At 35.5% G+C, this 15,331-nt stretch overlaps 1 non-coding gene and 1 pseudogene across 1 annotated transcript; one reads left to right on the top strand and one right to left on the bottom strand.

Annotated features, from left to right (window-relative positions):
* Positions 1–5,946: 5,946 nt before the first annotated feature.
* LOC115832237 lies at positions 5,947–6,053 on the bottom strand. Its single transcript, XR_004027663.1, has one exon. It is a non-coding gene; the product is annotated as a U6 spliceosomal RNA (small nuclear RNA).
* Positions 6,054–13,959: 7,906 nt separating this feature from the next.
* LOC100582691 lies at positions 13,960–14,405 on the top strand (annotated as a pseudogene).
* The last annotated feature ends 926 nt before the right edge of the window (positions 14,406–15,331 follow it).

Genomic DNA, 15,331 nt, shown 5'->3' with positions numbered 1-15,331 from the left:
CTGTTTAAAAATCAATTTAACATGCACATTTATAATACATAAAATTAAAAAGAGGAGAGAATATTAAATGGAAAATAAAATTTCTATACTATGGCTTACTTATTACTTTAAAAATAAAATTAGTATATGAAATTTATATATTCCTCAATTGTATTAAATTTTAGAGTGACCTCTAGAGTATCCAGTAGATAATGCAGTTAGCCCTAAAGAAGCAGTGAAATAAACTTCTGGAATGTTTTTAAATTTAAAAAGTAAATCAAGGCCAGGCGCAGTGGCTCACGCCTGTAATCCCAGCACTTTGGGAGGCCGAGGCGGGAGGATCACAAGGTCAGGAGATCGAGACCATCCTGGCTAACATGGTGAAACCCCATCTCTACTAAAAATACAAAAAGTTAGCCAGGCATGGTGGCGGGCGCCTGTATTCCCAGCTACTCGGGAGGCTGAGGCAGGAGAATGACGTGAACCCGGGAGGTGGAGCTTGCAGTGAGCCGAGGTCATGCCACTACACTCCAGCCTAGGGCGACAGGGTGAGACTCCGTCTCAAAAAAAAAAAAAAAAATGTAAATTAATATATTACTGCGTAAAACAAATTCTATAGTATTTCTTCAGAATGTATGAACTATTTGCAAAATAATGTAAACTGTCAAATTTTCCAGTGTAACATGAAAGACAGTATTATGTGGTAGGATGTAAGATGCAGATCCTAGATAATTTACCTGGCTAGGTTGTAATCTAAGCACCAGCATTTCCTGCTATGCAAATTAAGTATTTAATTATCTGTGCCTCAGCTTTCTCATCAGAAAATGAGGATACTAGAACGGACTTTATGCAAGTTACAATAGTTATCTAAGTTGATGTTTGTTTAAGGCTTAGGACAATTACAAGCATATTATAATTGCTATATATTTTTGCATATATAAAATTTAAGATTAATATGCTTTTATGGTGTTGATACTACTTATGATGCCTAAATGTACAATCATGTACATTTGTACAAAAATGTACAAAAACTGGCAAGCTTTCAAGAAAATGATATTCAGTACTGTGTCTGGTGATGTCAAAATTTTATATTTGTAAATATGTTACAAATATATTCGATATTCTATTAGCTTGCTTTTTAAATTCCAAAACATTCCAGTTTATTTCACTGATTCTTTGGGGCGAGCTGCACTAAAATTATTGCATTGAAAAGTGCTCTGCAGAATTGTAGCTAATATATAAATGTACAGTTTAGATTGCAACATATGTGAACTAAATACGCTTTCTTAGACGAACAAAAACATTAAATTCACATGTAATTCAATTACCTATGTATGTGATAAAATCATAATGCCAAAGAGGCCTATGGGAATCTTAGCTGAGCCATAATAATTATATGACTGACACATTGGAAGTAATGATATTAAAATATAAACCAGTCAAATGTTGACATAGCTAATTATTTTTTCTCTAATTATGTTCATTTCTAAATAATTTAAGATTTATCATATCGAGTATTGACTCAGTAGGTATAACACTCATATACTCATTTCAACAGCAGAAAACATCACTGAAGATATTAATTTCAGGGTTTTGAGTACCTCTCTTCAATCCTCTGTCAAATTTAAGTGCTGAAAGAAATAATATTTTGTCACCTCCATACCAAAAGCTAAAAGTGAGCAGGATTGAGATAACCAGGAAAGGAGCAAGAACAGATGAAATCAAATTAAATCTGGTTCTTTTTCTTAAATCTGCCATGTCTGAATTCAGGGTAAATCAGTGCTCTTTATATCCAAGACTGTGGCAATAGCTTTCTAGCAATGGCTGAAGAGAAATTAATTCATTGTAAAAATTAAGATAAATGGAATATTCTGGAGCTGATTACCAAAGCTACATGAAACCGTACACCACCTGATTGCTTTTGTTTTTATTTGTTTTCAATTTTATGCACTACTCTCTAAGTCTACAGTCTAAATGAATGGATCCATTTTAGAATGAATGACTTGTATTACTGAGTGGTATTACTAAGATTAATTGAAAATATATAATTTTTAAATTCTTAGTAGAGAAATCAGAGGGGAATTGAATGGAATTTCCTCCACTATTAAAATCCTAATAAATAAACTTTTACTGGGCATTTTGAACTCCAGCCATTCTCGATAATTTTTGAAACTGGATATACCCAGAATATCACACATTCATTCTTTTACTTAAATTGTTATGGAATATCTTCTATTCAAAATCCAGATTAAAGCTTAATAGAGATTATGTCTCTTGTACAAAGTCATCACTTACCTACTTCTCAAAATGAAGCATTCGCTAAGTTATATTGCCTCTTCAATTTTTCAATTTTTAAACAAATATTTTTGTCTCATATAAGAGCTTTTCTGTCATAGAGATCAGAACCTAGTCTTCATTCTTTGAATTTATAGATGAAAATCTAAATCTCCTAAATATATTCTAAACTTTTCCTCAAATACTTCACAGTTTCTTTAAAACTAGATTTTAATATTTGTTGCAATTGAGATATAATTTTAATTTTTCTCTTAATGGGTTATCAATTGTCTGATTTGACTTATCAAATACATCATCTCTCTCAATCTGAAAGTCACTCATTATATATTAAATGTTAATCTACTAGTATTTATTTCTCGATTTTTCATAAGCTGCACTGCTTGATTTTTCCATTAATTCTGATATTATATTATTTTCATTACAATCATTTAAAAACATTTTGATAGCTGGGAAGCCCAAGCCCTACCTCTCCATCTTCCTAGCCTTGCATTTTCTTTCCTCTAAAATGTATCTGGCCCTGACTTGCAGTATTACACTCCTATAAATGTAAGACATATTCAAATCTTCCTTCAATTAAAAAAAAAAACTATTGGAAATTCGATTGGGAGAGTAAGAAATTTTTTGATTAACTTGGAAGATAACTGGTATCTTTAAAATATAAAGTTTTATATCTACAAATGTGGATTATGATTCTATTCACCTATGAGAGCTTTTACTCCTTTAGTAGTGTTTTATAAATTTTTCCAATAAAACCTTATACATTTTTCATTAGGCACATGAGTAGGCACTTTATAATTTTTTTCACAATTGTTTTGGGATCTCTAGTATATTTTCTAATTGGATACTCTTTTTGTGTAGGGATATTATTGATTTTCCTATTTTGCCCTTGTTTCTGGCCACTCTGCTGACCTATCTTGTCACACTGTTAGTTCATATTATTGAGTTTTCTATGAAGAGAAGTGCATTGTATGAACAAAATGAGAATGTTAACTCTCTCCAATATTTATACTTCACGTATCTTTTTTTTTCTAAATACATTGATTAGGAGCTCCTGTATCATCCTAAATATTGGTAAAAATTGTGACTTTTTTTCTTACCTCTTACTTTAACTGGAATGATTATAATATTTGACAATTAAATATACTATTTGATGTAAATTTCTGCTAAATACCTTTTCTCAAAATTGAGGCACTTCATTCACATTTCTTGTTTCTTAGAGCAGTTGCTATCAATGCATGTTTATATTTGTTAATACTTTGGATGCAGCTTATCACATATTTATTCTTTTAATAAATGTAGTAGATCATATACATAAGACTTTCTAATGTTGATTAATCTGGCATTTCCAGATCAAATCATACTTCTGGATATAGCCTCCTTTTAGAGAATATCTGAGGTGAGTTTGAGGACATTTTATTTGGGAATATTGAATCTGTGTACATAAATTAATCTGGCCAATAATTTATCTTTTGTTGTCTTTGTATATTTGAGTTATTCTGGCCTGTACTTATCCCCACCTATATCCTAATTTATACCCAAAGGAATATAAACTATTCTATTATAAAGACATATGCATGTATATGTTCATTGCAGCACTATTCACAATAGCAAGGCATGGAATTAACCTAAATGCCCATCAGTGATAGGCTGGATAAGGAAAATGGGGTACATATACGTTGTAGAATACTATGTAGCCATATAAAAGAATAAAATCATGTCCTTTGCAGGGACATGGATAGAGCTGGAGGCCATTATCCCTAACAAACTAATGCAGAAACAGAAAACCAAATACAGCATGTTCTCATTTATAAGTGAGAGCTAAATGATGAGAACTCGGGGACACATAGAGGGGAGCAACACACAATGGGGCCTATTGAAGGGTAGAGGATAGGAGGAGGGAGAAGATCAGGAAAAATAAATAATGGGTGCTAAATTTAATATCTGGATGATAAAATCATCTGTACAACACATCCCCATGACACAAGTTTACCTACGAAACAAATCTTCATCTGTACCCTTGTACTTAAAAGTTAAAAGTAAAAATAAAAAATAAAAGCAGCAAGATCAGCTTTTAAAAAAGAAAAATATTTGATTAATTTTTCAATGTTTCCATGTTTTGAAATAGTTTTACATAGTGAAATATCTTTCTTTAAAAGTAATCTGAACATTTACACATTTATGTCATTTTTTGTTTTTATTCTATTTTTAATTTTTCTGAATTATTAATTTATAACTATTGATCACTTCTGAAAAGTCTGGATTGTATATTTTCTCATAAAAGTATTTTTCTTTTGTCTTATTTAATTCAAAATTTGTACAAACAATAAACCTTCTAAATTTTAAGTTCTGTCTACTTGTTTTTTTGTTTTAATAATTTCATTGAATGGTAATTTTTCTCTGCTTCTCTTTCTCAATAATATTTGTCAAAAATTTGTCTGTGCTATATTTTCCCAGATCTTTTTTAGACATTTCCCACCAGGGTAGAATATTTGTTACAACTGATGAGCCTACATTGACACATCATAATCACCCAAAGTTCATAGTTTACATTAGGGTTAATTCTTAATGTTGTATATTTTATGGGTTTGAAACAAGGTATGATGACATGTACCCGAAATTATAGTTATCATATGGAGTAGTTTCACTGTCCTAAAAAATGATCTGTGCTCTGCCTATTACCCCTCACTCTCCACTAAACTCTGACAACCACCAAGCTTTTTACTGTCTCCATAGTTTTGACTTTTCCAGAATGTCATATAGCTGGCATTACACAGTATGGAGCCTTCTCAGATTGGCTTATTTCATCTAGTAATAGACATTTAAGTTTCCCTCATGTCTTTTCATGGCTTGAAAGTTCATATTTTTTAACATTTAATAATATTTCCTTGTCATTGGATGACAAGGATGTGCCTCAGTTTATCCATTCACCTATTGAAGGACATGTTGGTTGCTTCCAAGTTTTGATAATTTTGAGTAAAGCTGTTACAAACATCCACATTTTTGTGTGGACATATATTTTCAACTACTTTGGGTGAATAGCAAGGGGCAAGATTGCTAGATCATATGCTAGGAGTATGTTTAATTTCATAAGAAATTACCAAATTGTCCTGTAAAGTGGCTGTACCATTTTGTATTTCTATTAGCAATAAGTAAGAGTTCCTGTTGCTACACATTCTTGTCAGTAGTTGGCATTTCCATTGGTCTGGATTTTGGACACTCTACACAAGTCTTTTCGAAAAAGTCTTTTATTGGTTATTTATTTCTATTTATATTTTCTTAACTATTTGAAAATATAATTCCTTTCGATTGATACTAATTAAAAATAGTTCATATTGCTAAAATTTATGGAAATTTACAATAAAGTTAATAAATAAGCAGGTCTTTTTAAAAAACAAGATGCAGTGCTATTTCTCCAATAGCTGGTAAGTAACCATGGCAGATTTCCAGACATCCATTAGATTTTCCAAGAAATAAGTTACCATAGCAACTCTAAAAGCATACTATATGGTTTTAGACCATTACTACTCACTGATATTTTTTCAAATATGAATACATGTATAAATATATCAACTCATAAATACATTGATTCATAATAAATTTGTTTGCAGCATTTGCAACATTGCTGCATTTTAAAATAAATATCATACAATGATCCAAATACTTTTGTTTATTTTTTTAATGGAACACTTCACGAATTTGCATGTCATCCTTGCACAGGGGCCATGCTAATCTTCTCTGTATCATTCCAATTTTAGTATATGTGCTGCTGAAGCGAGCACTGATCAAAAATACTTTTGATTATTTCAACTGCAGGAACAAGCATCTAGAAAGCTAGCTGTGCAATGGATCTCAAAGCCCTAATATTATATAACAACTCCACTGATCATACTATTTCCATGTCAGATATTGAAAGAAGCTCTGGAAGGCCAAGAAAGAGATCAAATGGGAATCCTTAATAAGTATATGAGAACACTGGACCCAATTCCCACCTCTCGGTCATTAATGAAAAAGAAGAGTTGCAACAAGTACAGACGCAGGCAAAGAAGCAAACCCAATACCTTAATTCTAAGCATCCTTTTCCTTAATAAAGAGGAGTTGAAAGGTGGGTGGCTTAGAATCCTCATGTCTAGCCTTAGTGATTTCAAAATTATCCTGGACAGCTCTCAGCTGAACAAAGGGCCTTCAGGGGGGTTAAAATTGCATACTTGAACCATTCAGACTGTCTCTCAGCCATTTTTCTTGTTGGCAACAGCCCCCAACCAGTCCACTCTCACATTGTTATCAGGGTTGTTAGCCTGAAAATTTCATCATGCCACTCCCATGTTTCAAAATCACTTATACTTGCCCACTGTCTAAATCATGATGTCTATATTGTTCTTATCATGGTGAGGAGTCCAGCTTCTAGTGAAAAACTTCGGGTAATTTTCCAGATCAAGTGTGGTGATTATAAACCCTTCACCTGGGAGGCTTAGGAAAAAGCTGCCATCCTCAGAGCAGACGTGGTGAATAGTCAGAGCACTGCAGTCTCTGAAGGGAGCAGCAGGCAACGACTCTGGGCCCACCTGGGCAGTCATGCTCTTTGCATCTTTGAATGTCCAACCCCAGCAGGATACCTCCATTCCTAGGTCATTTCATCTGAGTCCCCCCGGGCTGAGGTCCCTCTCAGGTACCCCTGCCAAATGCTCCTTGGAGCGGTGGCCGGCTGGGTAGGGGAGGTTGGGGAGACTCTGACTCAATGCCCAGTACATTTCCATGTTTAGGCCTTCTCCCTCATCCTCTCCACTACTTTAAGGTCCGTAAAACTGCTAGAGCTTTTGTTTGGGACTCCCTCAATAGTAAGATGCCTCTCACATCTCTTCTGACCTGTGCTCCGTTTTATAGGGCAAAATGCAACAGAGGGTCCACGCTTTCTCTGATTTTAGCCTTTTGCTTATACCATCATAAAAGAGTAAAGCCTAACTTCTTGCACATTTTTGGCTTCTTGCTTTAATTGGCTACTCAGACACCTCATAGCTCAGCTTTCTCACTCCCAGTTTATCTGAACTCCTGTCATATGACACTCAGGCCCTGTTAGAGTTTGCAGAAATGTGTCTTCAGGGCCTCTTCTCACCATAGCTTTCTGAGCAACCCTGTACTTGCATCAATCTCAACACTCCTCCTTGTATTTACTCAGTGATTTCGGGCGATTCTTTGTCTAGAACGCTCCCTTTTTCCTTGACAATGAATAATAGAAAATAAAATCACTAAAGAAAACATAGACATGATTTCTCTCAAAAATCTTCTCATCTTACTTATGCAGGGTCATTCCTCTGTTCCCCAAATCTTTTAAGTTCTTTGTCACAGTTTTGTACATAAAAAATTACATTGCAATTTATATGTCTACATTTTTTTTTCTTTTTGGTAACAATTGAGCTTGTGGAAATCCAGAACTGTATGTCATTTTCATCTACATCCCTCGCCTCTAACCCGGGACTTAGCTCACAAAAGATGCTTAATAAAAAGCCTGGATCCCTAGAGAAGATTCTTAGATTTTAGCATAAAAGTGAATTAAAGGTTTTGTTTAATAATACATTAAATAGAAACATTATATAAAGGAGGAACACTTGATTTTGATCATTTAAAACATTTGTGTGAAACATATCTGAAATTGAATTTAGTTTTGCTTGAAATTGCTATGTAAAATTATAATTTTAACATTCTTATGAATGTATATAATTAAACAGCTACACAATGAAAAATTATTCCTCCATACCCTAAAGAATGTCTATAACATATATAACACCCAGTGGTAAACGAGTAAATGTTTGAGTTTTACACATTAATGTTATGAATATTGCTAAAATAGAGCATGCTATTCATAAGACTTGATCTTTCCATAAAACAATAACACTTTTATTATTTTGTGCATAGAAAAATTAAAATTGATACTTTTTTCTTAAAAATAAACTTCTAGTTTTATGTAAAACCAAGAATTATGTTAATAGAAATGTAATCAGCCCTATTTTACATTTTATTTTTAAATAGGAGAATTATAGACAGGTTTGTTTGTTTTCTTTTGTTTTTCAGACGGAGTCTCACTCTGTCACCCAGACTGTAGTGCAGTGGTGCAATCTCCACTCACTGCAAGCTCCGCCTCCCGGGTTCAGGCCATTCTCCTGCCTCAGCCTCCAGAGTAGCTGGGACTACAGGTGCCCGCCACCACGCCCAGCTAATTTTTTGTATATTTAGTAGAGACAGGTTTCACCATGTTAGCCAGGATGGTCTCGATCTCCTGACCTCGTGATCTGCCTGCCTCAGCCTCCCAAAGTGCTGGGATTACAGGCATGAGACACCGCATCTGGCCAGATTTTTTTTTTTTTAATTTCCCCACAAAGAATGATTGTCACACTCCCTTTATGTCAAACCTTATCCATTTGGTCCTTGGTTCCAAGACCCATAATTTTTTTTTCTTTCATTTTAATATTTCCATGAATTTTAAATCTTTACCCTTTGTTTCTGCTTACTTATTCTACTGTTTGGATTTTTCTTCTTCTTCTTCTTTTGTGCTCAATATACATTCAGTCACTTTCTGGAAAGCCACATGTGGTCATAGAAAGTGATATTTTTATGTAAACATGCTTGTTATTGTAATGGCTTTTTAAGGCAGCCTGATAACAACTTTCCTGTCACAATCTGAAATATATTCTCTTTCACATTTGCCACTGCACATGACTCCAACATTTATTCCTTCACTTAGGGAGTTTTTACTCATCATTCAGTGTGAAGCAAGAATGTTGTTTAAAAAGCAAAAACAAAGCACTGTTTCAAAAAGTTTCAAGTTTAGGAATTTAAATCAATGTCTGAAAATATTTGCTACAATCATAATAATCAGAATACAAAAAAGAAGGACTTCAGCACCCAAGTCACCCCAAGGCCTCACCAAATATTAATCACCTACCAGGTCCCAGACCCTGAAATAAGTGTTAAGGATCCAGTGGTGAACAGAACCAACAATGGTTCCACAGGTTGAAAGAAAAGACTCAGCTGGTGGGATGGCAGATAAAAGGGGGAAGAAATAAGATGGAGGGAAGGAAATGTTCAAAGTTGTGTAGCTGTGAGAAAGTATGGTATATATGGAAAACAGGAAGGTCTGGGTTTTGTGTGTGTGTTTCAGTTTGTTTTATGCTGGCTTCTTTTCTGGCAATGGGGGATTCAGAATAGGGTGGAAACACTAGGTGCTGGGTGAAAAAAAATTACTAGAGTATCATTCACTAGACTGTCCTTAAAGAGGTTTCTATAGACTGAAGGGAATAATAATTTATTTTATTACAGGTAGAGTCTAAGATTTAAATTCCCTGTGCAAATTCAGTAAGCAAGGTTAAAGAGGGAAGGGATCAGCAGGCAATATTGGACAGTTAGGGTGTTAGGGAAGTACATTTCATAGTTCCTATGTGTTTCCCTGGTCCATATCAACTTCAGGAGCAGTATGATATTCAACAATTACAAGAAAGTGTTAAAAAATACTTTAAATAATAGAATTTAAAAATCAGCCCGATTTTTTGCCTGAATGGGTAAAACTTGTATTTTCAAATTGATTTGAAATATTTTGTCCTAGAGTATGTCAGCTCAGTTCAGTGTTTTGTCCATCTGATGATTTGTGGTTCATTCTTTTTTTCTCTCTCTCTTTTTCTTTTTTTTTTTTTTTTGAGACAAAGTCTCGCTCTTGTCCCTCAGGCTGGAGTGCAATGGCGTGATCTCGGCTCACTGCAACCTCCGCCTCCCGGGTTCAAGCAATTCTCCTGCCTCCGCTTCCCGAGTAGCTGGGATTACAGGCGCCTCCCACCATACCCTGCTAATTTTTGTATTTTTAGTAGAGAAGGGGTTTCACCATGTTGGCCAGGCTGGTCTCGGCCTCCTCACCTCAGGTGATCTGCCCACCTTGGCCTCCCAAAGTGCTGGGATTACAGGCGTGAGCCACCGCGCCCAGCTGATGATTCATTCTTTAGATCACTCAACAAATAAATATTTATTGAGTTCTTTCTATATGACTATTTTTGTTTTCCATGTCTAGTCTCCAGCTACCAAAAAAAAAAAACATATTATGCATAAGAAAAAAGAAATAAAAATAAAATCCTAAGCTGCCAACTAAATGAATGGACCCCCTGTTAGCCAAGGGGACCTAGACAAACCTTGCAAACTGAGTTTCCGGCCATGACCAGATGGGAAGCTGGACATGTCTCTTTATACCTCCTCTCCTGCTAACCACCATTAGACTTTATTTTTTCCTAAAGGGTTACATAGAAACTAACCCTTTGGAAAGACTTCCTCAACCACTGATTTGAACCATCTTTGTGACTGCCCCACGCTTTTGTGGTTGTGATAAAACTACCGACCAGCATTCCTTCCTGTTAACAGACCACCAAGCATGGAGTGGTTCTGGCCAGTGTACAGAGGATGTGAAGTGAGGGTTTTCATGTCCTCAGCTTCACCTTTGGATGTCAAGAGGCAGAAAACTCCACGCTTGAATTATGCTAACACTGCCATTTTTTGAACAAGAACCCTTGGGAAAGCATGAAGATCATCTGCAAATGCACATGTTTCACCTCTCATAGATGTTCATAACTCCTCTTATAGCTTATTAAATATATATGTGTGTATATACATATATTCACCTTCTCTGTTCAGCATAAATTCCTATATTATTCTTCCAACCCTAGAAGTGCCTGTTTCTGGCTTCTAGCCTGATGGCCACCCTGCAGGCTGCAAATCTTTTTGAGAAATAAAGCTCTCCCTTCCAAATTTATGAACCTCATCATTCTTCAGTTGACAGGAAGCAAGATACACAAGAAGTATATACTGTACCAGACATTGATGTTTTCTAAGAATAAAGAGTGAAACAGGAAGAGCGACGGAAACTCTACTCAGGTAGAGATGGCCAGGGAAGACACCACTGATGATACTTTAAAACTTGAAGGGAAAGAGGGAATTGAGATATGAGGATATTGGAGAGAAGCACATCCCAGGCAGCTGAAAGCACAAAGAGCAAATGTCCTGTAGTGTGATCATGCTTGGCATGTATGAAGGAACAGTAAGGAGGCCAACCAGAAGAAAGATAGCAGAAGAGGAACAGGGTAGAGAGGAGGGGGCCAATTTTACCCTAAGTGACATGCAAACTCACTGTGGAGTTTTGAATAGGAATGACATCATCTTCCTTGACAGGATTAGTCTAGCAATGGTGTTGCACATAGTATAAAAAGGAACTGGGAGGAAGTAGGAAGAAGAAGTAGGAGGCTACTACAATATGAATAAAGGCAAAAAATGACAGTGGTTTAGACTAAGGTTAAAGGTGTGAAAATAGTGAGAAAGGGTTACATTTTGTTATTACAGGTAGCCAACATGAATAATAAAGTCCAAAAATCCACTTGTGCCAACAATGACACAGTTCAAGAAATAACCACGAGTTCCATGTCACCTTTCATGAACACGTAGTCTACAATATTTACCCCCTTTCAGAAATTATATAGGAGGAGTTAGGCTGCAATTGGTGAAATGATAAAAGCTCTTCTCCCTTGTTTGTTTCACTACCAAATACAAATGGAAAGTCGACTTATGAAAAGATTTGTTTGAGTTCCAAAGTTATAAGCAAGGAAGTTACCCCAGGATCATAGAAATATCTTTGTCTTAGGTCACCAGCTGTGCAGTGCAGGGACTCTAGCCTCCATCACTCATTAGCTGTATGACTTTAGGAAAGTTACATAACATGTTCTTTAAGATGGGGGGTAACTATGACCCACAGCATAGGACTAGTGGTGTTTATTTTAAAGTTACTATTATAGCAATGTCTAGCATATGGAAACAGCTTTTAACAGTTAAATGTTAGAAATTTATCTTTCCTAAGGCTAAAGAGGAAAGGACTCTCCCCGTTGTTTAATGCATTATTTTCTTCCAGAATTCAGCCTATGATAGATCTCAGGATGACAGTGCTATCGTTAAAGCAGAAGTTGATGCAGCAAGGGAGGAATATAGGATTAGAAGTCAAATATTGCTTGAACTCAAAGACCTCATTAGACCAAACTGTAACACAGAATTCATAAAATTTCCAAAGTATATGAAAATGAGAGTAATAAATAAATGCATTTTAGACTAGTATGTGACACATAATACTCAATAAGTACTTATACAGTGAATTATATATTTTTCAATTTATGTATTTTATTTTTTACGTACTTACCATAGACCATTAGACACTGACTTAAACTCATTCTGCTCTCTTAGATTCTCAAATGATCTACTATAGCTTTTCTTCTCTTAAAAGTTGTAACTATGGAAAATGATTTTATCAAGTTTAAAAAAACTGCTAATTTAATACAGTCTAAGTGTGACTGACATCATACTTCTATTGGGTTTCAAAATGAAATATTCTTAATATGTTTATTGATTTTGAATGAAAAATGAGGTTTTAATATTAGAGAAGTTGAAAATAAAATCCGTTATTAGCTGTCAAACACATTTGGTTCATGCTGACTTATCGTTGACTGTATATTGACAATTGTTTAGGAATAAAGTGGGAAAATATCTGTTTAAATTCTGGGTAGTTTGTATTTCCATCTTAATTGTTATGTATTTTTTTCCATTTCTTAGCAATAAAGCAACATGTTGGTTCTTTGTTTAGAAGATACAATGTAAATCGAAAAACTATTTCGTATTTGTATGTGTGTATGCACACACGCATTTAAAATTAAGTTATCTGATACTTGTATATGTGTATATAAAATATATTTTTCATGTATATCTATCCCTTCTAGTTTGCTAATAGCTCCTTTTAAGGGGAAAATATTATTTTAATCAGCTTTCTAGAATCCTAGCATTCTACTTTTTTGAGGAAAACTTGCTCAGTAACATGTTAGTTGTATGAATGAACAGTAAGCACCGCATGAGGAGTTAAATTTTTTTAAGAATTTCATAATAATGTCACTTAGGTAATTATTGGTAAACTTAAATGAGATCATATAAATAAGACGCCTTATAAACTGTGAAATCTATGTGCTCATTTATTTTGAATACGAATTTCTAATGCAGTAGTCATTTGGTTTTCAAATGAAAATTAAGTAGAATAGAAAAATTTTTTTTCACTTTACTCTTAGAATTGTTTGTTACATGTTTATGTTGGCTGTGTAAACATGGCTGGCCGGGCATAGTGGCTCACGTCTATAATCCCAGCACTTCGGGAGGCCGAGGCAGGCAGATCACTTGAGATTAGGAGTTGGAGACAAGCCTGGTCAACATGGTGAAACCCTGTCTCTACTAAAAATACAAAAATTAGCCAGGCGTGGTCGCAGGTGCCTATAGTCCCAGCTACCCGGGAGGCTGAGGCACAAGAATTTCCTGAACCTGGAGGCAGAGGTTGTAGTGAGCCAAGATTGCATCACTGCACTCCAGCCTGGGCGAGATTCTGTCTCAAAATAATAATAACAATAAAACTAAAAGATGGCTGAGACACTGAATTATTAGAATAAATTTATAACTAGAAAATTGTAAGAAAATCAAATCTTACTGTTCTCTTGAATTTTTTTTTAGAAATTACTCAGTTTTCATTTTTTTATTCAAAAGAGAAGCCTCTTTTGACATTTAACAGACTAGATGTAACATTTCTATAAAGACATATTTTTCCCTTTTGCGGGTGGCGGAGAGCGCAGAGAAGACGCCATGAAGGCCTCGGGCACAGTACGAGAGTACAAGGTGGCGAGTCGCTGCCTGCCCGCCCCTAAATGCCACACACCGCCCCTCTACCGCATGCGAATCTTTGCGCCCATGTCGTTGCCAAGTCCCCCTTCCGGTACTTCGCATCTCAGTTAAAGAAGATGAAGAAGTCTTTAGGGGAGATTGTCTACTGTGGGCAGGTGTTTGAGAAGTCCTACCTGCGGGTGAAGAATTTCGGCATCTGGCCGCGTTATGACTCCCGGAGCGGCATCCACAACATGTACCGGGAATACCAGGACCTGACCCCCGCGGGCGCTGTCACCCAGTGCTACCAAGACATGGGCGCCCGGCACCGCGCCTGGGCCCACTCCATCCAGATCATGAAGGTGGAGGAGATCGCAGCCAGCACTGAGCCGGCCAGCCGTCAAGCAGTTCATGTATATAATATATAAAATATTATATCTATTTCTTCCCCAAATTCTTAATCTGACTTTAAGTAATTCCTTCTGGTGATTGTACTTCAGTATTATAGGTATCACAGTTAAAGATAAAAAGTTGACAGAAGTTTAGAGAAAAAAATCAAATTTATATGTAATACACTTGTTTTACACATCTATTATCATTTAAGATAAATTTTTATTTGAAATTGATTTATTCTACCTTTGCCATTATTTGTAAATATTACAGGATTTTTCAATTTCCACAAATAGGTTGAAATTTGCATACTTATATTTATAATCAGATATTCCAGCTCTATTTATATTTTCATGTATTTTCACTTGCACTGAGAGCATAAAAGTATATCTAAGTTAACAAATTACATCATTCACACCACAAATATATGCAAAACTCTAGTTCATTAGAATGCTTTTATTTTAACCTCTAATCAAATTATTATTTCTCATTTCTCTTTAGCCCTATCTACAAATAAACAGAAAGAAGGAACCAGCTTCTTGCTTAATAGCGTGAGGAGCTCTGTTGGTTGATCTGCTCCCTAGTAAAAGTGAAGAAACTAACAACAACAACATTACAACTATTTAAAGCAACTGGAAATGGTCTTAGGGGCAGTCAGCAAATGAAGCAACATCTATTTAAAAACATCTAAAAATTTTAAAGAAAGGCAGGAGGTTGTGGTATTTGAACCAAGACCATTCACTCTCCCACCTCTCCCAGCTCCGTGAGCCAAAGACCCCACTTCAGACTGTTGCAACCAAGAACACAGGTTTCCTCTATTCCCAGTGCCCAGATAGAGGGCTTTCTTCCTGGGAGGAGCTGGATGCCAGGATTTCTTATCCTACCCCCAGCTATCTGTGGCTGAGACTAAGTCCCAGACAAGTGGGATTGTGAAGTGGAACACTTGTATAGAACAGAGGGTCTC

The sequence above is a fragment of the Nomascus leucogenys genome, chromosome 21 (assembly GCF_006542625.1).
Source record: "Nomascus leucogenys isolate Asia chromosome 21, Asia_NLE_v1, whole genome shotgun sequence".
In the NCBI taxonomy this organism is placed as follows: Eukaryota; Metazoa; Chordata; class Mammalia; order Primates; family Hylobatidae; genus Nomascus; species Nomascus leucogenys.
The sequence above is the reverse complement of the archived record's forward strand: the minus strand, read 5'-3'. Positions and strand labels throughout refer to the sequence as shown.